Source organism: Oryctolagus cuniculus, chromosome 3, assembly GCF_964237555.1.
Source record: "Oryctolagus cuniculus chromosome 3, mOryCun1.1, whole genome shotgun sequence".
In the NCBI taxonomy this organism is placed as follows: Eukaryota; Metazoa; Chordata; class Mammalia; order Lagomorpha; family Leporidae; genus Oryctolagus; species Oryctolagus cuniculus.
The window spans coordinates 41,771,893-41,795,706 of record NC_091434.1 but is presented as its reverse complement, the minus strand read 5'-3'; positions in this window follow the sequence as shown (position 1 = coordinate 41,795,706).

Here is a 23,814-nt window from a genome sequence, read left to right as displayed (position 1 = left end):
TGGCAGAGACCCAGATACTTGGACCATCACTTACTATTTCACAAAGTATGTACTAGCGGAAAACTCCAATATGGTAAGCAGGTGGCAATTACACCAAATATATGTCCCTAGACTGTTACTGCTCAAAGTAGCAGTGCTAGTTTTTTTTTCCCATTATTATGGTATATACACATCCTTTTATTTCTACATTTCAGGTTATGTGCTTAATTTTTATATTTTGAAATGCCAGTGTTTTGTGAGGATAATACCATTATTTTTGTATTGAGTCTAAAACACGAATCATTTTTAAAGTTTTTCATCTACGTTCACAAAAGGAGTAGGAAGGAGACATACAAACCTAGACATGGTGGAGTGGGAGAGAGATCTTTACCAATGTTTATTTTCCAAATACCTGTAATAGCTGGGCTGGGCCGGGCTGAGTCCAGGAGCCCGGAACATCTTCCAGGGCTCCCATGTGGGTCTCAGAGCCCAACACTTGATCCATTATTCTCTGCCTTCCAGGATACCTTGGCAGGAAGCTGGATCAGAAGTGGGGTAGCTGGGATTTGAATTGGCTCTCTGGTATGGGATGTAAGCATCTCAAGCCCCAGCATAACCCACAACAACACACACCTCAACATGAATCATTTTAAGGCATGCCTAGAATTAATTTTTTTAAAAAGATTCATTTATTTGGAAGGCAGAGTTAGAGGCAGAGTTAGAAGCAGAGAGATAGAGAGGTCTTCCATCCACTGGTTCACTTCCGAAATGGCCACAATGGCCAGAGTTGTGCCGATTCAAAGCAAGGAGCCAGGAGCTTCTTCCAGGTCTCCCAGGTGGGTGCAGGGGCCCAAGCTCCTGGGCCATCTTCTACCCCCTTCCCAGGCCATAGCAGAGAGCTTGATCAGAAGTGGAGCAGCTGGGACTTGAACTGGCACCCATATGGGATGCTGACACCGCAGGCGGTGGCTTTACCTGCTATGCCACAGAGCTGGCCCCTAGAATTTTTTCTATCAAATAATATCTAGAAAGTCTTTCTGTACTTCCGTGGCCCTCATAAGGAGGAAGAACTATGACAACCAAATTCTTTTGCAACACAAATTTACGTACATCTTCGACCTAAAAGACTATAAAGCAGTTGAAATACTGAGCTAGTGCTGTGGTGTAGTGGGTAAAGCCGCTGCCTGCAGTGTGGCATCCCAAATGGGCCCCAATTAGAGTTCCAACTGTTCCACTTCTGATCTAGCTCTCTGCTATGGCCTGGGAAAGCAGTAGAAGATGGCCCAAGTCCTTGGGCACCTGCACCCGTGTGGAAGAACCAGAAGAAGCTCCTGGCTCCTGGCTTCGGATCGGTGTAGCTCTGGCCATTGCAGCCAACTGGGGAGTGAACCTGTGGATGGAAGACCTCTCTTTCTCTCTTTCTCTCTGCCTCTCCTTCTTTCTATGTGTAACTCTTTCAAGTAAATAATTAAATCTTTTAAAAAAGAATATTATACAAATAACACTGCATCTGGATTTCTTTCTGATATGATGAAACCAATGATTACAAAGTTAAAATGGGGGCAGATAAATCACAGCTTGCCATCTTCCTGTAGCAGTACATGTATTTTAATATTAAATTATTTTTGCTCTATCTTGCAGTTTCTTTGTGCATTGACCAGATGTGGCAAGTTTGATTGAAAGAATATGTAATATGTAAATAGGGTTTAACAGGAATATACTAACAATATGCTAATTTTCCTTATTTATCTTTTGCTCCTAGTGATCATCTATAAACAAGATATTATTTACTTTTAAATAAATTTACAAGCTCTTACCTAAATGACTTATTCAATCCAAGATCAAAAGTCCAGTTAGCTTTTCTGAACTTGCTTGACATTTTTGAAAATTCTATTTTCCTAGACACGTTTCCCTATGATCTGCTACCTGAATAATTGAAATATATCTAAAGTGTATTTTTGTATGCTTTCAATCTCTAACAGTCCATTTTGTCTTGCAATTCACACAAAATCAATTATGCCTTTTTTTAAAAAAAATTTGGATCGGGAGAACAATAATGAAGTCAATATACAAAGGATGATACTAAAAAAATATTCATCAGGGAGAAGAATGCAGTTTCATGTGTGTATTTAAAAAGGTTGAATGTCCAGGTAGACAGATTTCCAATGTTCAGGGGCTCAGCTGCTGTACTCTGTACTATACGCTTGTCTTTGAACTATGAAGCTCACTGATTACAGTCTTGCCCAACTCTGGGAAGGGGAGAGAGGGCTTGATACTTTTAATAGATTCTATTGGTTGTGAATAACCCATTTTGCTTTTATAAATTTATTAAACTTGTATTGTACCTTTATATCTGTAATATATTCATTATTTTGCTTAACAAATAAAAACATCATTTACAACTGAAGTAGAAAACTTGGGGTCAAAATAAACAGCTTGTTAAGTGGATTTATGCAATTACTTCTCTGATTTTTTTTCAAACCTGAAAAACTTGAAGAATTGCTCACAGATTTTCAGCACAAAAAGTGACACTGGGCAAGAACTAGAAAATTGCAAGAAGTATAATCTATCAATGCATGAAAATTGCATTTAGTCTGGTGTGTTTCAATAAAGAGAAATAACATAAATGTCACACTGAGCTGTTGATTATTATGAAATAGTTTAGGTTCAGATGTGTTTCATTTGCATATATATTTTGACATCAATATCACAGATGCAGCAACAGATAGTAGATATAATTTTTAAAATTTAGAGAGACATATAAGAATGTTTTTTCTTTTTAAAATGCTTTTTTAAAGAAATTAATGCATTAGGTTCTCAGGGTCACAGCAAATGCATGGTAACTACTACAACTCAATTCTCATGTTAGTGTGATATTAACACAAAGAGAACTGATTCGGTGTAGTTCATAGAATATGATACTTTTTCATAACAACTTTTATGATCATCTTCATTTGACCTGAAATCTCAATGACAGTGATAATTTACCATTGTTGGGCAGCAATAAAGTACTATATGTAGCTCAGAGAGTTTATGCCTTGTAGGGATAAATCCATTTTAGTTTTGATACACATAAACATTGTCTATTTAACAGACACTTAAACTGCTGTATATTGACAATAGTGTTCTCAGAGAAGACATAGGTGCTTGTCATGGAAAGCATAGAAGAGTGGTGGCTACTTTAACAAATAAATATAAAGATCTCTCCATTCTTCCCAAAGAATAGCAAAATACTCTACAGGAAAATAGCCACTTTATATATACAAAAATTGCTAGATGTATATGCAATGTCTACCTGAGCTGCATAGTGGAAAAAAGTTCTGAGGATTTAAAATAAAAAAAAAATCTTACCTCTGCTGTATGTTTGATATGTGACCTTGGAAATATAATAGGGGTAAGTGAGAATTGCAAGAGAAATATTCAGAGTATGGCATGTTAAACTGTTGCTCTAATAATGTTCCCGGTGTATCTCCAAATAAATTGGAACAGGAGGAGGTAACACATCCCACTTGTAAATGAGAGTGGTGTTGATAGAAAACAAAACTCCCTTAACTAGTTAGCAAAAACTCCGACTGCAGTATACTAAGCTTTTGGATTTGTTTTGCCAGATTTAAAATACAGTAATGAGTATATAAATTTCTGAGATATTTCAGTTCTAAAACTTGATAACCCTTTCCACTAAACGACCTTTAGTTGTTTCTTGGCACTGATTCTTTCCACTGATTCCCATAGTAACTGTTAGGAAAACTTCCTTCTCGGATCAGTCATGGTAGACGCTGACTTCTCTTCCCCATTGGTTTCTTTGTACACTGGATGTAGTTCTTTGTTCTTTTGCATGCAGAATGCTCTGAATCTCCTTTGCCTTGTGTGTGTTGTAGCTACTCGTTCCTTACACTTGCCTGTAACATTTTTCTGCTTGTATTCCCAGGAGCGGATTATCGCACCTAAGATGTATTTGCTTTAAGTGATTTTTGTAAGAGGACTAGAATGTATGCATTTAGAATTTTCTTCCATTCCAAGAGGTATTTTGTGTCTTATGCAAATCTGGGGTACAGTGTGGCAGGGAAACGTCTTTTGGACATGGGTTATATAAAGTTTTAGGCTCATCTCTTCCATTTATTTGCTGCTTGATCTTCTTGAAGCTTTGATTTCTTTCATAAAAATGGGAATATCAATTCCCATTTTGTCTATATCACAACACTACTTTTGGGTTAAATTGAGATACTGTATTGAAAGTTTTCTGAAAATTTGTAAGCTATTACAGAGAAGAAGAAATGAAAAATTTGTGCCCATGACTCCATGTATTTCTGACTCTCCTTTGAGAAAAAGAAATCAATAGATTAAAGGGATATATGGCTTTTTCTATTCTAAAATGTAATATCTTTGGACCTGAAAATCTGCAATTACTAGTGTGTTCTGCTGCTTGTCTACCAAGAGCTGGGCATGACTAATCTGAGCATCCAAGTTATTATAAGCCAGGTTTAATTAGACCTAAGGATAAGGCATGATAGAGTCCCTACAACGTGGAAAGGATAAAAATTCCATCCTTACAGGGATGTAGAAAAAGAAAGGAAGATGAGGCAGGAGGAGAAAATCACATGGTGAAATTCTTTTCCCATGTCTTAGGGACTAACCTTGAGACAGGGCAGAATGAGCTGCAGCATCATTTAGAATCCCTGCTCTTGCTATGGAAATAAGAGATGGAAGATAAGATGAAAAAGTCTAATTAACCATGTAAAATATTTCCTGAAGAAAGCAACTTAGAACAAATAAAAATAGAAGGGATATATTTCATATTTTGTCCACCATCTTTTTATCTCATGTCCATTCAGCAGGATAGGAGTTTATCAGGAAGATAAATATGTGACAGAAAAAGGAAATTTAAGAAATAATATAAAATTTTCTTTCTACACACATTTATATCACTTCTTAAAGTGTTGTCAAACATTTCTAATAAATATATTGAGATCTAGTCTTTATTATGTTCTAGGTATAGGCTTACTTACTTTACAAAAATAATTCATTTAATCTTCGTATAGCCTTATGAGAGCTATTGCGTATCCATTTCAGGTGAGAACAGGTAGGCCCAGAGATATCAGTTTGAAAGTAGAAGGGCTAGCATTCAATTCACAAAATTTAGCCTTGGAATGAATGTTTTCTACCCCTAGATGATGTGGCCTTTAAATCTGTCTACTAGGTCTATTTAAACTTCCAAATGTTTTGTAAGTTGTTTTTTTAAAGGACGATCTTAATTTTTTTTTTTTTTTTTGTATTTGTAATGGGGGGTGGGAGAAAGACATCTCCCATCTACTGGTTCACTTCTAAAATGCCCAATAGCTGGACTGAACTGAAGCCAGGGCCAGCATCTCAAACCCTGTCTTCTGCATAAGATACAAGAACCCAGTTATTTGAAACATTACTGCTGCCTTCCTCGTGCATATTGGCAGAAAGCTGGAATCCGCAGTGGAACTTAAATATAGGTACTCTGATATGGGATATGGGCATCCCAATTAATGTCATAACCACCCCCCAAATGCCCATCCCAATCCTTTTACATATCAAGTTCAAGGATATTAGTATTGGACAATTTTGATTTGCAAACACATTGGAATTATTTATGTTGTGGCTTCAAACTCACAACCCTGTGTTTGAGGAGCTTGGGGACATATAATGTTTGCTCTAAAAGGCCAATAATTAATAGGTGGTTGTCATAAAATTCACCTATTAAAAGCCATTTATTACATTCTAATAAAAATGCACATAAAGTAAATATGACTTTAAGGCAGTTGTAAGATTGTAAGATTTTATTTGGTGATTTTACCAAGATTTTGTTTGGATTTTCATTGCTTACCTAGAAGCTCTCATGAGAGGCATGAAATATATTTTCTTATATTCTATAAATTAACATGGAGTGGGAACAGAAGGCTACTTCTCAGAAGTAGGAAACTTCCTTGTGAGGAAATATGTATGTTAAAACAAATGTCGGCCAGCGCCGCGGCTCAATAGGCTAATCCTCTGCCTGGCGGCGCCGGCACACCGGGTTCTAGTCCTGGTTGGGGAGCTGGATTCTGTCCCGGATGCCCCTCTTCCAGGCCAGCTCTCTGCTATGGCCAGGGAGTGTAGTGGAGGATAGCCCAAGTGCTTGAGCCCTGCACCCACATGGGAGACCAGGATAAGCACCTGGCTCCTGCCTTCGGATCAGTGCGATGCGCCGGCCGCAGCGTGCCGGCCGCAGCGGCCATTTGAGGGTGAACCAACGGCAAAGGAAGACCATTCTCTCTGTCTCTCTCTCTCACTGTCCACTCTGCCTGTCAAAAAAAAAAAAATGTCAAAGTTCACATATTACCCTGTAATTATTTAGACATAAGAATCTAAGATAATTAATGAAAATATTTATTTTTATCAGAGTATATGAAAAATATCTACTATGAAGAGTTGAACATTTTTTAAAAACTGAACTTGCAGGGGCTGGCACTGTGTACACTGAGTTAAGCCACAGCCTGCAGAACCAGCATCCCAAATGGGCACCAGTTCAAGTCCCAGCTGCTCCATTTTCAAGCCAGCTCCCTGTAAATGCACCTGGGAAAGGCCCTGCACCCACGTGGGAGACTAGGAAGAAACTCCTGGCTTCTGGCTTCTACTTGGCCCAGACTTGGCCATTGTGCCCATTTGGGGAGTAAACCAGCGATCAAAATATTCTCTCGCTCTGTCTTTCATATGCACACACGCTCTGCCCTTCAAATAAAATAAAATACAAACTTGTAAATATGATGCTTGTCTGCTCAGCCAGAGGAAAACGAGATTTTGTTCACATGTGAATTTTATAGCAAAGTGATGTGACTATAATTTGCAAAAATATCTTGAAACAAAACAAAAACCTGGAAGAGAATAGTCAGTAGGCTCCCAGGGAAGATCATTTGGTACAGTGGTAAGACAACACTTGGGATACCTGCAAGCCATACTGGAGTGTCTCAGTTTGAATACCAGCTCCGTTTTTGACTTCTGATTTATGCTAATGTGCACCCTGAGAAGCAGCAGGTGATAGCTCAAGCAGTTGTGTCATTGCCACTCATGTGGAAGACCCAGACTGGGTTCTCTTCTCCTGTTTTTACCCTTGCCCAGCCCTGGCTGTTGTGGGCATTTGGGACATGAAACAGTAGATAGATCTCTTTCTGCCTCTATCTGCCTTTCAAATACATAAAAAAAAAAATCAGGTCGTAGATTTAGGTCTTTAATCCATTTTGAATGGGTTTTTGTGTAAGGTATGAGGTAGGGGTCCTACTTCATACTCCTGCATGTGGATATCCAGTTTTCCCAGCACCATTTATTGAATTACTAAAGAACATTGGAGAAACCCTGCAAAACATTGGCACAGGCAAAGATTTCTTGGAAAAGACCCCAGAGGCACAGGCAATAAAAGCAAAAATCAACCAATACTATTACATCAAATTGAGAAGCTTCTGTACTGCAAAAGAAAAACTCAGGAAAGTGAAGAGGCAACTGACAGAATGGGAGAAATTATTTGCAAACAATGTAACCGATGAAGGATTAATATCCAGAATATAAAAAGAGATTAAGAAAATCCACAACAAAACAACCCATTTAAGAGATGGGCCAAGGCTTAAACAGGCATTTTTCAAAAGAGGAAGTCCAAATGGCCAACAGACACATGAAAAATGCTCAGGATCACTAGCCCTCAGGGAAATGCAAATCAAAATCACAATGAGGTTTCACCTCACCCCAGTTAGCATGGCTTTCATACAGAAATCAACAACAAATGCCAGTGAGAGTGTGAGTGTGTGGGGAAAGTACCCTAATGCACTGTTGGTGGGAATGTAAACTGATAAAACCACAGTTTTAAAAATGTAAACTGGTAAAATTCTCACCCCTGGGAATTTACCCAAGGGAAATGAAATCAATAAACAAAAGAGCTATTTGCACCTCCATGTTTATTGCAGCTCAATTCACAATAGCTAAGGCTGACTTGCCCCAAGTGGTGGAGTTGGAAGCATACCAGGGGATTCCAATTCAATCCCATCGAGGTGGCATGTACCAATGCCATCTCACTGTTCCAGGTGATCAGTTTCAGTTCACAGTTGGTCATGGTGAAGGGACTGGGAGTCAAAGGGAGCACATAGCGTTAGCAGGTACTAGACTTGTCTAACTGATGGAGTAAATAAAGGGGAGAGTGATCCAACATGGGAAGTGAGATACTCAGCAGACTCATAGAATGGCAGATGTCCTAAATAGCACTCTGGCCTCATAATCAGCCCTAAAGGCATTCGGAGCTGGCTGAAAAGCTCATGAGAGTATTTCAGGCATGGAAAGCCAAGACACTCTGGCAAAAGATCTCTGCGAGTGAGATCCCAGTGGAAAGAACAGGTCATCAAAGAAGGAGGTACCTTTCTCTGAAGGGAGGAGAGAACCTCCACTTTGACTATGACCTTGTCTAAACAAGATAAGAGTCGGAGAACTCAGAGGGCTTCCATAGCCTTGGAAACTCATGACTGGAGCATAGGGAGATTACTGATGCCATAGACAGGAGTGTCAATTGGTAAAGTCAACAACAGGAGTCACTGTGCACTTACTCCTCATGTAGGATCTCTATCCTTAATGTGCTGTACATTGAGATTTAATGCTATAACGAGTACTCAAACAATATATTTCGCTTTGTGTTTCTATGGGGGTGCAAACTGTTGAAATCCTTACTTAATGCATACTAAGCTGATCCTCTGTAAAAAAAAAAAAAAAAAAAAAAAAAAAAAAGAAATTATCAATTCCCAACTTGACTCTCACTGGGATTAAACATGACAATAGGTCTGCTCTGATTTCATCATCATTTAAAAAAATCATCTATTATTTTTCACTATGTTTCTGTGTGGGAGCAAACTGTTGAAATCCATACTTAATGTATACTAAGCTGATCTTCTGTATATTAAGATAATCGAAAATGAATCTTGATGTGAATGGAAGGGGAGAGGGAGTGGGAAAGGGGAGGGTTGTGGGTGGGAGGGACGGTATGGGGGGGAAGCCATTGTAATCCATAAGTCGTACTTTGGAAATTTATATGCATTAAGTAAAAGTTTAAAAAAAATAGCTAAGACATTGAATCAATCTAAATGCCCATCAATGGAAGACTGGATAAAGAAATTATGGGATTTGAACACTATGGAAAATTACACAGCAGTAAAAAAATTAAATCTGGTAATTTGCAACAAAGTGGATCAATCTGGAAAACTTCATACTTAGTGAAATAAGCCAGTCCCAAAGGGACAAATACTATATATTCTCCCTGATCTGTGAGAACTAACAGTGCACCTAAAATGAAAGCTGTAGAAGTGAAATTGACACTTTGAGAAGCAATGACTTGAACAGCTCTCGGTTTGACTGTCGAGGACCAATTTTTAAAAATTTTTTTCTCTTCATACTATATGTTGAACTCTTTAGAATTAATCATATATATATATATATATATATATATAAATTCAATTGAAAATAGTTCTCAGTAAAAAATAAGAGGGAGGAGGAAGTTTATAACTGTAAAGCTGTATGGTTCTGCATACAGAAATATGGACTTACTTCCAAGGGTACAGTTTAAAAACTCGTCAGGAGACTCCAAATCCCATTAAAATTGGGGTAAAAATGCAATCTTAATTGTTAAAGTGATCTTATTAAGTGTTAAACTGATCATATAAATAACATCAAGTGCCTGGTAATAATAATAGAATTAAAAAAGGAAGGAATTTACAACATGGGAAGCAGTCCACACAGCAAACTCAAAGTGATTGTCTTTCTATAAGTTACACTCTGACCTCAGAATCAGCCCATAAGCTATTCAGATGTGGCTGAAAATCCTATGAGAGCATTTCAGGCACAGAAAGCCAAGACATGGTAGCAAAACAAATATCCTACTTGAAGGATCTCTGTGAGACCCCAATGGATTGAGCGGGCCATCAAAGAAGGATGTACTTTTCTATGAAGGGAGGAGAGAACTTCTACTTTATTTATGGCCTTGTCTAAATACTGACAGTTTATGGTCACAAAATTCTTCCATAGCCTTTTTAGCTCACAGCAAGAGCCTTGGGTGATCACAGATGTCGTAAATACGAGTGTTAATCGTTAATTTAACAACAAAAGTCACTGTGCACTCACTCCCAATGTAGGACCTCTATCCTTAATCAGTTGTACTATGAGAATTAACTGCAAAATTTGTTCTCAAATAGTACTTTATACATTGTATGTGTGGGGTGCAAACTGTTAATCTTTACTTAGTATGGAATTGCTCTTCTGTATATAAAGTTAATAAAAAAGGAATCTTAATGAAGAATGGAATGGGATATAGAGTAGGGGTGGGAGGGCAGGTATGGGGGGGGAAGAGCCATATATTCTTACAGTTGCACCTATGAAATTTGCATTCATTAAATAAAAGCTTAAAAGAAGAAATCAAAAGAAAAAGAACTATTGAACTGTTTTTCATACTATTTGTTGAACTCTGAACATAGAGTTAATCTTCTGTGCATAAAGTTAATTGAAAATAGATCTTAAATAAGTATCTTAGTAAAGTAAGATCTTAGTAAAAATAAGAATAGAGGGAAGAAGAAGGGTGGGAGTAGGAATGGGAGTGTGGGTACCGAGGGAAGAATAACTATGTTTCTAAAGTTGTATTTATGAAATGCATGAAGTTTGTACACCTTGAATAAAAGGTTTCTGGGAAAAAGAATTTAACTGGATAAAGATTGGTGAAAGTCCCATTGGTGGGATTTATACTTCAGATAATGCACATTACGGAAATATTTTAATAATATAACACTCAAAGCTTGTGAAAAAATTAAATTATGGGATATGTACTCTATGAAATACTACACAGCTGTAAAAAGTGAAATCTATTCATTTGCAACAAAATGGATCAATCTGGAAAACATCATACTTAGTGAAATAAAACTAAGACAGTCCCAAAGGGACAGATACCGTATGTTCTCCCTGATCTGTGATAACTAACAGAGCACCTAAAAGGAAATTTGTAGAAGGGAAATAAACACTTGAGAAGCAGTGACTTTAATAGCCCTTGTCTTGACTATTGAACAGTTTTTTTTTTCTCCTTAATGGAGAATGGGACTGGGAATGAGAGAGAAGAGGTGGGATGTAGTTGGGATAGGAGTGTGGGTATGATGGAAAGAATCACTATATTCCTAAAGTTGTACTTATAAAATTTTGTACTCTTTAAATAAATGGTTTCTTTGGGAAAAAAATCAAAAATAGGCAAGGAAGTGGAAACGCTTATTGTATAATTCCCCAATGTTATTCTATACTGTATACATATATTGAATTATTGCACTATACCCATAAAAGTGTATAATTATTTAATAATTTCTAAAATACAAACATTTAAGAATTGATGGCCAAGACTATAACTCTCCATATTGACTTTTGTGAGAATTGAATTTCATTATCTATTTGTTTATCGAGAAGTCCAACACTATAAACCATATATATATATATATTTTTTTTGACAGAGTGGACAGTGAGAGAGAGAGACAGAGAGAAAGGTCTTCTTTTTTTCTATTGGTTCACCCCACAATGGCCGCTGCAGCCGGCGCGCTGTGGCTCCGAAGCCAGGAGCCAGGTGCTTCTCCTGGTCTCCCATGGGGTGCAAGGCCCAAGCACTTGGGCCATCCTCTACTGCACTCCCGGGCCACAGCAGAGAGCTGGACAGGAAGAGGAGCAACTGGGACAGAATCCGGCACCCCAACCGGGACTAGAACCTGGTGTGCCGGTGCCACAGGCAGAGGATTAGCCTATTGAGCCACGACACCAGCCACCGTATCTCTTTCTGCTGAAGAAATGTGGCTCAGTTTGCTTATTAAGCTTTGTGGATGAAAGGAAAGCATGACTACTGGGGTGGTCAAGTCTTGAAGAGGAAACATTCCTTTTTCTATAGTAGTGATACCCATGCATAGTGCCATCGTAGCAATACAGCTATAAGTAGGCAGTCCAATATTTAAAATCATTTGTGGTCAAGTTATATTTGTACTATATTTCAATGTATGATAAGTAATAATAAAATATTACCAATATATGATACTTACTAAATTTAAATACATGAAGGTAAATTTATATGAGATTTGGTATTAATTTTTCTGTTAAACAGTAATATTCTATTTTCAGTAGGCTTTTTCAAGATCCTGTTAATTCAAAGGCATTTAATTGGCTGGCAATCCCTAATAACAATAATTATAACTTAGGCTAACAGTGGGTAGATAGGCTTGAGAATGTTATTTTCTCCTTTAACTTGTGTTTTTGAGTATTGAAATAAAGGTTCAATAGTCACTTTGAGTAAACTTAAAAAATATGGCCTGGTATCAGATCTCATTAGTTGTATGTTGTAACAGAAAGACTCAGTGATTCTAGCAAGAGCAGAACATTTTTGCTAAAAGAAGTGATGACAGATGACCCTATGTTTAACCAAGACTAAATCATAAGCCAGATCACATAGTAGACAGAGACACACTTCACTGAGAACAAGCACTGTGGGATGAAGCAGTTGTTGCACTCTGCATCCCTTCTCACTGAGGACACAGCAGAAGCCCTATAACCTCATTCATGAAATCAGCATGTCAGAGTAACTGCAGCCACTTCCTGGCAGGGTCTTCCAGACCTAGTGTTTGTGTGCATATCATCTCTAAGGATAAGTTGTTAAATGAAATCTGCTCTTCTATGGTAATTCACTGTTTCTCCACTTTTCTTAGGCATTAAATGGTTATAATATTTGATTCAAATGAGAATCTAGAGTATAATTTTCATGATTAAGGCACTGTACAGAATTTTCAGTGATTCTGAAGAAGACTGGCACCAACCTTACCTTCAATAGGCTTATATTAGTTGAGAGAAGGCAGGTAACCCATAACACTAGGCACATCATTCATTCAACGGGTATTTCTAGAGACCTCTGATTTGTCTGGTGGCATTCCAGTGGCTTTAGGAGACGATGTGCTTTTTTGGAGCTCATGCTTTGCAGAGGCTGTGAGCTTGCAATTTGATAAAGAGTAAGGGACAGGATGAGTTCAAGGACACAGACTTTGGATGTTATGGGATGACCCAAGGACCATTTGGTGAAGGGAGAATCATTTGAGTTCAATGAAGGGGAATGGAGGTATATGTTATGTTCTTTTTTTTTTTTTAAGATTTATTTATTTTTTAAAAGGCAGAGTTACAGAGAGAGCCAGAGAGAGAGAGAGAAACCTTTCATCCATCTGCTGGTTCACTCCCCAAATGGCCTCATTGGCTGAAATTGTTCCAATCTGAAGGCAGGAGACTGGAGCTTATTCTAGGTCTCCCACCTGGGTGCTGGGGCCAGAGGACTTGAGCCACTTGCTACTGCTCTCCCGGGCCATAGCAGGGAGCTGGATCAGAAGTGGAGCTGCTAAGACTTCAACCAGAACCCATATGGGATGCTGGTATTGCATGTGGCAGCTTTGCCCGCTATGTCACAGTGCTGACTGTGGTATATGTTCTTTAAAAGAACTACCATGACCAATTCAGGATAGTCAACATTAGTTTAAAGAGATGTGCATGCATGATTAATGAATAATGTGCAATAGTCCTAGAAAGATAGCTTGAGATGATGTTGAGTTCCAGATTGAAGAATTTAGTAGGTAATAAGCAGCTATTATAAAATTTTGAAGAGAGTCACAAAATAAAAACACTTGAAGGAGGTTGTTATGGCAATGGCTAGCATATATTGAAATGAGGCACTTGCAGGCAGGGTGGTCTCACAAAGAATTATTGCTGTATCTGTGGTGAGCAGTCCTCCAGCCTGAACTTGTGGAGGCAGAGTGAACAGAAGAAAAGACAAAAAACTGGGGATGCTAAATGTTTTAGATGGTCTGGGGTCTTAAATTCTTTGAATTACTTCTTGATGTATATATTCTCAGCAGTGTTATTGCCCATGATTAATTTAGTCACCATTCTAAATTTCCTTATAGCACATTCTGACCTTGTTCACAGATACCTGAAGCACTTGTATCTCCTGCTCTTGGTAGACTTGATCCCTATAGTTATTCTCGTGAATAAATAAGTCATTCTTTGTTCAGCTCGAGCTGCATATTTGCTCTATGTTTTGGAAACTTCATACATCAAGGTTTCAACCACTTAAAGAGCTAATTAACCCTTATTATAAATTACTCACTATTTTTCTACTTTATTCTTGTCTTCTTTGCAATGGAAACTGTGGCCTTTAGCTCATTCCTGTGGCATGAGAAAAAAATGAATGCATATAGGAATGTGCTAGTGGATGGGGAGAGGTGGGCGAGACTGCTGCAGTGGAGGAGAGGAGAGGAAGAGGGCATCGAGATGCAGGCTTCCCTCTTCTCTGGAGGCGTCTCCTAAGTTCCAGTGGGTGTATGAGCAGTCAGCTGTCGGAGGGCACAGCGGTTGCTGTTATTTTTGTCCTTCTGTCCATTTTTTTTTTCCTGTGTCCCTGCTTCTGTTCTTTCCCTCTATCTTGCTATATTTTTCTTTCTGTCTTTCCTTTTGTCAATGTTTCTCTGTGTATTTTTTTTTCTTCCCACTTTCCTGCCTCCCTCCCTCCCTTGTTGAGCATACAACTGGAGAGTAGCCACTTTCCCCGTGAAAAGAAATGCTTTAATTTCAATAGGAAAGCAACCCTGTTTAGGTCAGGAAGCAGCACCGAAAACACTGTTTAGCTATTCTCTCTAGTTTCTCTTAGTTTGCTCTTAAATGTATGAATTCACATGAGTTATTATGTGTTTGGATAAATAAGCCATAAGCAGCTTTACTCAGTTTTTTAATGGATACCATGGCTGTTTTTTTTTATCATGGACTATTTTCAGTGAAAATATGTGAACCATGAACATTCAATAAATGACCGTCTTTTATATATTACATGTATGATATTATCTTAAACAACATATTATATAAAATATAAATATTGTAGAACAGCAACATTTAAATATAAATATACTGTAAGTATACTACCTGCCTTTAATAATATTGTAAGACAAATACAGGGGCCAGAGTCGTGGCTCACTTGGCTAATCCTCTGCCTGCGGCGCCGGCATCCCATATGGGCACCAGGTTCTAGTTCCGGCTGCTCCTCTTTCAGTCCAGTTCTCTGCTGTGGCCCAGGAAGGCAGTGGAGGATGGCCCAAGTGCTTGGGTGCCTGCACCCGCATGGGAGACCAGGAAGAGGCTCCTGGCTCTTGGCTTCAGATCTGCGTAGCTCTGGTCATAGCAGTCATTTGGGGGGGTGAGCCAATGGAGGGAGGACCTTTCTCTCTGTCTCTCTCTCTCACTGTCTAACTCTACCTGTCAAATAAATAAAAAAAGACAAAATAAATACATAAAGTTTAGCATCATGAATAGTAGATGTAAGTCCATACTTCCAATAGTTTTTTTGAAGATTGAATAAAACCGGCCCTTGTTTTTACACCATAGTGTCGCTGGTGAGCTCATCATCAGAAGAGGAAAAACAGCAACATCATCTTTCTCCCGTTCACTGCTTACTTCCTGGTATCTCATTTAGTCCACAGAGTCTGCAATAATCTTTGAAACCTTTGTTCTTTTTGTGAAGATTATTTTAGGTGATATTTGACAGTAAAATCTGTGTATCTACTTTCTTGAGCACATATACTCTGCAATCCTTTGGAATGTGGTCAACGTTGATGAATTGCTGTGAGTTCTCTGTTGCCCATGTTGGTTTGCCATCAACAACATGAGTACCAGAAAGTACACAAACCCCACTGAACGATAAACAGAAGCATTAGAGTCGATCTAAATTCACAAATTAATGAAGCTTTATCTCTTTACCATTTTTATCTGAGTAGTTAACGTGGGGTTTGCCTTGCTCATCTCCCAAGGTTTAGGCAGTTTTGCTCTGAAGTCTCTTGATTGGAAAATGTACAAAGCCCACTTCAACCTAAATTGGGTTACATGTATGGGTTACATGTATTTCTCCTACATGAGCAGCCTAATTCATGGGTTGTCTAAATGTATTATAATGGCTAGACATTTCATTGATGACTTGGCTTTACCGGGATTTTATTCTGTTTTATAATATAATCACATTGGTTTTCAAAGCTTAATTTTAAAACAACATAGCAGAACACACCTTTTCTTTGTTGGTTTCCAATTAACAGTCTACAACAGATGGCATTCAATTCCTAATTTCTTGAAGTTGCCTTTTTGATTTTGTTTTATCCCTTGGATGTGTCTTTTTAGTTCAAAGACCACCAATTCGTATTTTAAAAGTGTTTCAAGATATAGATTAATATTGATATGTTAGTGTATTTTCAAAATGAAAGAATTTTGGTTTGTATCTGTAAAAATAAACTCAATTTGGTAAAACGTAAGGACTATAGTAGCAGGGGCTCATAAAAATAAACAAATTAGCCAAACGAATGTGTCTAATTATCTTTGATTCATCAATGTTTATGCCATTGAAGTGGGTGTAATGGAAACATTTATAGATTCAGATTACATATGCTCTTATATTCTGTAATAAGAGGAGGAAAGAATTTGGAATGGAAATATCTTATTGACCTGGGTTTTCATAAGGACATGAACCTGGTATCTAAGTAGAAGTTCAGAAATGTAAGGGACAAAAAAACTTTCATATTAGTTAATAGCCAGTTTCTTTTCTTTAACATCGTATCACAGGTTGAAAAAAATTTCCAGACCTAACTAGGTGAATGGACTAAACATTTATTCTTTGGAAGATGTGTTGTGAGTTTTGGTGAAAAGAAATAACTCAGGTTTTAATTCTCTTTACTCTGTCAATTATTTTCTGTGTAACTGAAAAGAATGTTTTTATTCTTCAGTGATTTATTTTTTCACTTTCAAGATAAGAATGATAAATATTCTCACTGTTGCAAGAGGAAAAAAAAATCTCATACTCTCTTAATTGACTGTTGTTTCAGAACTTTTAAGGAACATTTGTTTACATCTAGGCAATTTTCTCCAGAGGAACAAAAATGTTGCAATGCTTGATAAGAAACTCTTAGTTTCATCAAATTAATTCAGTTTCATACATAATATAGATTTATGATTTTTGAACAAAGAGAAAATTTCATGAAATTGTGGAAAGACAAATTTTGCATTCAGTAACCAGCCAGTTTTAAAACAAGCTGCTTTTCCGATGAAAGCATTGCTACATCTCATGCTGCCCTAATTTCAGAGGTATTTAATCCACATCCCCATCCATTAAGCAAAGACTATTGGAAGTTCCATTATAAAGAATCAACATTTTTAACAGCTCTCACTTAAATTATCATGACAGGTACTGCAGTGCAACATTGTTAATCTTTTCCTAAAAGCTTAATGTTGCTATGTAGTTGTTTACTAATAAATCAAAGAAAATATGTCTTGTCATTTTAAGTTAGACATAGATGGATGAATTTCCAGTATCTGGAGATGGAGAGATGGTTCTACATGAATAGAACTGATCATTTGCCTTAAAGAACATATGGGGGATGGTGCTGTGGCCTAATGGGTTAAGCCATTGTTATCAGCGCCAGCATCCCATATGAGTGCCAGTTTGAGTCCCAGCTGCTCTGCTTCTGATCCAGCTCCATGCTTCTGTGCCTGGGAAAGCAGTGGAGGATGGGTGAACTGCTTGAGTCCCTGCACCTATGTGGGAGACCCAGAAGAACTTCCTGGCTAGCTCCCATCCTAGCTGTTGTGGCCATTTGGGGGATGAACCAGTGGATGGAAGATCTCTCTCTCTCTCTCTCTCTCTCTGTTTCTGTAACTGTGTCTTTCAAACAAATATATTTTTTCACTTTTATTTCATAAATATAAATTTCCAAAGTACAGCTTGTGGATTACAATGGCTTTCCCCTCCCATAACTTCCCTCCCACTCGCAACCCTCCCATCTCCCACTGCCTCTCCCATTCCATTCACATCAAGATTCATTTTCAATTCTCTTTATATACAGAAGATCAGTTTAGTATATATTAAGTAAAGATTTCAACAATTTGCACCCACACAGAAACACAAAGTATAAAATACTGTTTGAGTACTAGTTATAGCATTAAATCTCAATGTACAGCACACTAAGGACAAAGATCCTACATGAGGAGTAAGTGCACAGTGACTCCTGTTGTTGACTTAACAAATTGACACTCTTGTTTATGGTGTCAGTAAACGCCCTAGGCTCTTGTCATGAGTTCCCAAGGCTATGGAAGCCTTTTGAGTTCGCTGACTTCAATCTTATTTAGACAAGGTCATAGTCAAAGTGGAAGTTCTCTCCTCCCTTCAGAGAAAGGTACCTCCTCCTTTGATGGCCTGTTCTTTCTGCTGGGATCTCACTCACAGAGATCTTTCATTTAGGCCTTTTTTTTTTTTTTTTTTGCCAGAGTGTCTTGGTTTTCCCTGCCTAAAATACTCTCATGGACACTTCAGCCTAATCTGAATGCCTTAAGGACTGATTCTGAGGCCAGAGTGCTCTTTAGGACATCTGTCCTTCTATGAGTCTGCTGTGTATCCCACTTCCCATGTTGGACCGTTCTCTCCCTTTTTGATTCTATCAGTTAGTATTAGCAGTCACTAGTCTTGTTTATGAGATCCCTTTGAATCTTAGACATATCATTATGATCATTTGTGAACTGAAATTGATCACTTGGACTAGTGAGATGGCATTGGTACAGGCCACCTTGATGGGATTGAATTGGCATTAAGCCTCAGTGTACAGCACATTAAGGACAGAGATCCTACATGAGGAGTAAGTGCACAGTGACTCCTGTTGTTGACTTTACAAATTGACACTCCTGTTTATGGCATCAGTAATCTCCCTATGCTCCAGTCATGAGTTTCCAAGGCTATGGAAGCCCCTTGAGTTCTCCGACTCTTATCTTGTTTAGACAAGGTCATAGTCAAAGTGGAGGTTCTCTCCTCCCTTCAGAGAAAGGCACCTCCCTCTTTGAAGACCTGTTCTTTCCACTGGGATCTCACTCACAGAGATCTTTTTGCCAGAGTGTCTTGGCTTTCCATGCCTGAAATACTCTCATGGGCTTTTCAGCCAGATCCGAGTGCCTTTAGGGATTGAATTGGAATCCCCGTTTCTAACTCTATCATTTTGGGCAAGTCAGCTTGAGCTTGTCCCAAATTGTATATCTTCTCCCTCTCTTATTCCCACTCTTACTTTTAACAGAGATCACTTTACAGTTAAATTTAGACACCTAAGAATAACTATGTGTTATTTATAGAGTTCAACCAATAGTATTAAGTAGAACAAAAAAAATGCTAAAAGGGATAAAGTCTTAAGTTGTACATCAACAGTCAGCACAAGGGCTGATCAAGTCATTGTTTCTCATAGTGTCCATTTCACTTCAACAGGTTTCCCCTGGTGCTCAGTTATTTGTCACTGATCAGGGAGAACATATGATATTTGTCCCTTTGGGACTGGCTTAGTTCACTCAGCATGATGTTTTCCAGATTCCTCCATTTTGTTGCCAATGACCGAATTTCATTTTTTTTTTTTTACTGCTGCATAGTATTCTATAGAGTACATGTCCCATAACTTCTTTATGCAGTCTACTGTTGATGGGCATTTGGGTTGGTTCCAGGTCTTAGCTATTGTGAATTGAGCTGCAATAAACATTAATGTGCAGACTGCTTTTTTGTTTGCCAATTTAATTTCCTTTGGGTAAATTCCAAGGAGTGGGATGGCTGGGTTGTATGGTAGGGTTATATGCAGGTTTCTGAGGAATCTCCTGACTGAATTCCATAGTGGCTTTACCAGTTTGCATTCCCACAACAGTGGGTTAGTGTCCCTTTTCCCCACATCCTCGCCAGCATCTGTTCTTGGTAGATTTCTGAATGTGAGCCATTCTAACCGGGGTGAGGTGAAACCTCATTGTGGTTTTGATTTGCATTTCCCTGATTGCTAGTGATCCTGAACATTTTTTCATGTGTCTGTTGGCCCTTTGGATTTCCTCCTTTGAAAAATGTCTATTGATGTCCTTGGCCCATCTCTTAAGTGGGTTGTTTGTTTTTTTGTTGTGGAGTTTCTTGATTTCTTTGTAGATTCTGGTTATTAACCCTTTATCAGTTGCATAGTTTGCGAATATTTTTTCCCATTCTGTCGGTTGCCTCTTCACTTTCCTGACTGTTTCTTTTGCTGTACAGAAACTTCTCAATTTGATGCAATCCCAATTGTTAATTTTGGCTTTGACCGCCTGTGCTTCCAGAGTCTTTTCCAAGAAGTCTTTGTCCGTGCCTATATATTGTAGGGTTTCTTCAATGTTCTCTAATAATCTGATGGAGTTGGGTTGTAAATTTAGGTCTTTAATCCATGTTGAGTGGATTTTTGTGTAAGGTGAAAGGTAGAGGTCTTGCTTCCTGCTTCTGCATGTGGAAATCCAATTTTCCCAGCACCATTTATTGAATAGACTGTCCTTACTCCAGGAATCAAACAAATATTTAAAAAGGAAAATACACAATTGGGGCCAGTGTTGGGGCTTAATAGGCCAAGTCGCCCCTTGAACTGCCAGCATCCTACATGTATGGTTTCTTATCTGGCTGCCTCACTTCCAACTCAGCTCCCTGATAATATGCCCAGGAAATCAGAAGAAGAGTCTTAAGTCCTTGGGCCATTGCACCCACATGGGAGACCTGGATGAAGCTACTGGCTTTGGTCTGGCCCAGCTCTGACCATTGTAGCCATTTGGAATATGAACCAGTACATGGAAAAATCTCTGTCTCTCCCTATTTCTGTCTGTAACTCTCTACCTTAAAAACAAAGTATGCAGGCACATGTGCACACAGACACATAGAGCCAAAAATACCATACCCAAAGAAGTTGAAATAAGAAGAAATGATACACATGAAGACAATTTGTAATTATCAAGAGATATAAATATTATTCTTCCTCTCTATCTTTGCTTAAACTTCTTATTTCCTTCTTTGATGTTTTCTTTATTTTTTAAATTTTTATTTATTTATTTTTTTTGACAGGCAGAGTAGACAGTGAGAGAGAGAGACAGAGAGAAAGGTCTTCCTTTGCCGTTGGTTCACCCTCCAATGGCCGCCACAGCCGGTGCACCACACTGATCTGAAGGCAGGAGCCAGGTGCTTATCCTGGTCTCCCATGGGGTGCAGGGCCCAAGCACTTGGGCCATCCTCCACTGCACTCCCGGGCCACAGCAGAGAGCTGGCCTTGAAGAGGGGCAACCGGGACAGATTCCGGAGCCCCAACCAGGACTAGAACCCAGTGTGCCACTGCCTCAAGGCGGAGGATTAGCCTAGTGAGCCGCTTCGCTGGCCCTTTGATGTTTTCTAACAGGGCAACCAAGATTGGATACTTCATAGTTGTGCATTTTTGTTTCTATTTGCTGTTGTGTCCATTTCCTCTGGATGTTTATTTGAAATTTTGATATACTTCTTTCCTTACTGATGCCATAAACAAGAGTGTCAATTTGTTAAGTCAACAACAGGAGTCACTGTGCACTTACTCCTCATGTAGGATCTCTGTCCTTAGTGTGCTGTACATTGAGATTTAATGCTATAACTAGTACTCAAACAGTATTTTTCACTTTATGTTTCTGTGTGGGAGCAAACTGTTGAAATCTTTACTTAATGTATGCTAAACTGATCTTCTGTATATAAAGAGAAACGAAAATGAATCTTGATATGAATGGAAGGGGAGAGGGAGTGGATAAGGGGAGGATTGCGGGTGGGAGGGACATTATGGGGGGGAAGCCATTGTAATCCATAAGCTGTACTTTGGAATTTATGTTCATTAAATAAAAGTTTAAAAAACAATATAAAAAAAACTTTCTTTCACCTTAGTTAAAAATATTATTCTATTTAGTGCTGATAATTTGGTACTGCAGAACTACTAGGAAATAATGCACATTCAAGCTACTGATTTTATTTAATTTCTGTACTTCTCATTGCTCCGTGGTGATAGTGAAAAATAATTAATGAAAGACTGAGTGAATAAATGTATCAAAGAAAGAATATGCCATTCTGTAGCGTTTTATGAAATATCACACATTGTTTCCCTTTGTAGAAGCACGTCAGTTCTCAATTCAAAAAAAATTCTTATCAGGAATGATGATATGACTAAAAGGTACAATATCTTTATCATATCATCATAGTTTTGTGTAAAGTTTTACTTTAGTTTCAGTATTTCAGCTGCTTCTAATTCTACACACACGCACGCACACACACACACACAAGTGATTAAAAGAAAACTTTTTCAGAAGCTCGAATATAGTTCCCTAAGAAGGAGTGACTCGGTATTGTAGAATTACAGGCTGATCAAGTTTTGGCTTGATGGTTACATAATAAGTTGGTGCCTTCCCAAGTTATTAAGTTTTTAGAGTCATTTCTATGTTTATTTGGTTTCATGAAATGTTAATGTTAATTATGAACTATTCAAAACCTCCAGGAATTGCAGCATTTCTCAAGTGTTCAAGAATCATAAAGATTTTAAAATAAATATGTTGAGCAGAATAAACAATAACAAAACTGAAATTTTCTTTCAAGGTCTGCTGTCATTATCGCTGATAGCAATTTACTGACAATCTTAGGTAACTGACAAAATTCAATTACAGGAACAAGTGGGGACTTTAATAAAAAAGCAGAACTATGTAAAATAGTTTAAGAAACAAAATTGTATTGATAATGCAGAGTAGCTGATTCAAATTGATCAGTAAGAAAAACATAACAGAAATATTTCACAGGTTTTGAACTAGGTTTTAAAATATCTTGCTTTCAGCTCCTGCAAACATTGGATAATACAGATCAGATTGCAAGTATGAGAACTTGCCCTTTTGTTATTTGGGGGGACATTAAGTGCCCTTTAAGCTTTTTTTCTATTATAAAGAGAACAGATTTCATGCATTCTATAGGTATAATTCCAAGAAGACAACCACAGTTTCCTCCCTCTCCACATTCCTCCCCCTTCCTCCTCACTCCCTCCTTTCTCTTCATTGGCTTTTGCAAAGACATAATTTTAATTCAGTCTATTTTCACAGGCTTAATTTACCACTAACCATTATATTCAACAGGTAGAAAGTAGGAAGATTATGGTTCCATAGGAGGATAACAAGGGTTAAAAATGACAGTCATATCACAAAATGCCCTTTTCATTCCTATACTTTTTTTAAAATTTGTTTGTTTATTTGAAAGGCAGAGTTACAGAAAGGCAGAGGCAGGGAGAGAGAGAGAGAGAGAGAGGTCTTCCATCCATGGTTCATTCCCCAAATGGCCACAACGGCACAGCTGAGCCTGTCCAAAGCCAGGAACCAGAGCTTCTTCCAGGTATCCCACATGTGTGCTGGGGCCCAAGGACTGGGCTATTTTCTCCTGCTTTTTCAGGCCATAGCAGAGATCTGGATCAGAAGCGGAGCAGCTGGGACTCAAACCTGCACCCATATGGGATGCTGGCACTGCAGGCGGCATCCTTACCCACTATGCCACAGTGCCGGCCCCTCCCATACTTGCATACTTGTTTCTATTCCCCTTTTTGATCATGGACACTGGGGAGAGGAAGAAGTATGGTAGAATTGGGTGGTAAAATTTATTTTGAAGACCCCAAAGAATCCTTTCCCTAAATCAATGAAATGGCTTTTTACCCTCTTTCTGTAAAAACTTTTCATCTGATTTAAGTATTCTAAGGCAAAGAATGAAAGTTCAAAAGTAGAAGGGATAGAATGTTATGCACAGTGGAACACGGGAGCTGCTGGTAGTGAGTGGTAGGGGTGGCAAGAATCCAAGCTTAATATCTGGGGAGCTAAGAATACTATTTTAAGCCAAGAAACTAATTTTACACCACTGTGGAAAAGCGTTTTAAGATAAAGTCCTTTCATTGC